The sequence below is a fragment of the Cryptomeria japonica genome, chromosome 9, assembly GCF_030272615.1.
Source record: "Cryptomeria japonica chromosome 9, Sugi_1.0, whole genome shotgun sequence".
Taxonomy (NCBI): Eukaryota; Viridiplantae; Streptophyta; class Pinopsida; order Cupressales; family Cupressaceae; genus Cryptomeria; species Cryptomeria japonica.
This window is the reverse complement of record NC_081413.1, coordinates 295537487-295540007: the sequence shown is the minus strand read 5'-3', so window position 1 is coordinate 295540007 and position 2521 is coordinate 295537487.

Here is a 2521-nt window from a genome sequence, read left to right as displayed (position 1 = left end):
TATGTAAGATCATACTTCTGGTAAAGTACAAGGAAACAATATTGAAAGACTTTCACCACATCAAGGAGACAAGATACACCAAGCCCCCAGTGGACTAAGGATCTTACGACTTCGATTGACAAAGTAAAAGGGAAGATCACGAGGGAGAACCATGACTGTCAATAGTAAGGTTCCCTCACTATGAGTCATGCAAGAAAGATATCAAAAATTTTCAAGGCAAGGCTAAATTTACCAAGAAATTTTCAAGTATCTTGAAAAGATATGATCGAGATGTATGCCCCCCTACGTTAAAGCGATCGCACACGCCTCACCGGGGGTGATTGTTTTAACGTAGTGATACACATAAGAAATGAGAAAGGAAAGGAGCACGTTATCGCAAGGATTTAGCCCCCCAGTGTGAGATAAACCCAAGGATAATAGACACAAAACACAAAGCACGAGGTGACTTCGCTTTCCTCGGGGTCAGTAAGCTGTATGATAATTCATGTATATATATCATATGTATGTATGCATAATTGTTCTTCATTCCCCAATCAAGGAAGGTCACCTAGAAGAAGGGAACACGTGTCTTTTAAGTCAACATGAGAGAGATCGAGAGATCTCAATACTTTGCATCGTCCTCAAGTAAACAACACTAAGGACAACAAATAGAAGAATGAGAATAACATATAGAAGAAGTAACGAAAGAGAGGAGGAAAGAATCTGCTATGCTAATGAAACTAGTCTAGCACGTCATCTACCCCCCGATCTTGCTGATCAATGTTTCGGGAAGGCAGGGAACACGCTAGAGGAGGAACATCCAACACAGCAGATGGAGCTATCACAAGATCCAAAAACGGGCTATGTTCATGTTCCGAGCCACATTGTTCTTGTCTAGGAGCTAGGATAAGTGCTTTAGAAAATTCATTAGATAAATGGTTATCAACATCAACAAGTTCATATTCACTATCAGAAGCAAGAGGAGTAACATTTTCATCATGAATAACATTTTCATCCATATCATCATCAAGATTTATAAAAATAGGATCTTTAACTCGCACCGGATCAAGACGATCATGCATCTTATGTTTAGGAGATTTAGGCTCAATGTCCGGCTGAGGAGAAAATGGAATAATGCTTGTTGAAGGTGTTTTTGGAGATTGCAAAGTTTGAGCTCTAAGACGACGCTTTCGCCGGCGTTCACGTGCAGAACGATTTCGTCTAGTCTTAGTAGGAAGTGGAGAAGATTGAGGAGGAGGAATGTTCTCATCCTTAGCACTTGGGTGTTTAGGTTGTGGTCTCTTAGGCTGGATAATAGGAGAAGAAGAATGTCTCTTCTCTCTATAAAAAGAAGGAGGAGGAACTGCTCCATATAAAGGAGGAATTTTTGGTTTAGGGAGAAGACCAAGTCCATCATGACGAGGAGGTATAGGTCTACTCTTAGGAAGTTTATTAGGCATAGACATAGTCACATCCATAGGGATGGGTTGGGAATCTTCTTGAGGAAAGACATTAGTTTTATCTTTCAAAGGAAGAACTTCCTTCTCAAGAATGATAGGAATATCAAGTTTAGGTGTTCTAGGTTCACTCAGAGATGGGATCATATCCGTTTTCCACTTTTGATAAGATTTGAAAAGATGATCACTTCACGGAGGAAGAGATTGGAATTGTTTAGGCCAATAGTAATCAATAGGAACGCTAGAAGTTCTTTCAGCTGGTTTAAAGAGACTATGATTGACAGTAACAACTTCACCATTATGGGGAAATTTCAAACACTTATGAATAGGAGAAGCAATAGCTTTCATGGAAGACAGCCAAGGATAGCCAAGCTTCACACGAAATTGTTCGAAAGATGGAATAATAGCAAAGTTCACATCAAGAGATTTGTTATGGACCTCAATAGGCAATGTAATAGAACCAATTGCAGGAGAAGAAAATGCATCAAATAGTTTCACAATCACATCTGTTTTGTCATATATCACTTGATTCAATTGCAAAGTAAAAAGGAATTCTTCAGTAATCACATTAATCATGCACGAAGGATCAATAAGCACTCCACGGCAAGGTGTATTCTTAACTTTTGCAACTATGTATAAAGGACCATCAGGTGCCCTAATGGTTTCACTGGAATCAAATGTGATGGAAGATTCTTTAGGGATTTCTTGCTGCTCTACAAAGTTAATCACCTTCGGAGTCATAGACACAAGACCATCAGATGAGAGAGAGGAATCATTAGCCTCAATTGCATTAGAGGTATGAGAAGGCAATGGATCAATGAAAATCTGAAGATTTTGGTTAGGAGGAGCTACAGATGTGTTGCCTTTATCATTCACTCCAGAAACAAAAATAGTATTATTATCAATCAAATCTTGAATTTTACCCTTTAAAGAAAAACATTTTTCAGTATCATGCCCAGGCTGACGGTGAAATTGACAAAAAGATTTGTTATCAAAATAAGGTGAAGTAATCTTTGCAGGATCAATCTGTCTTATAGGAGGAAGAGTAAGCACATTTTGTTCCAATAACTTATTCATAATACTAT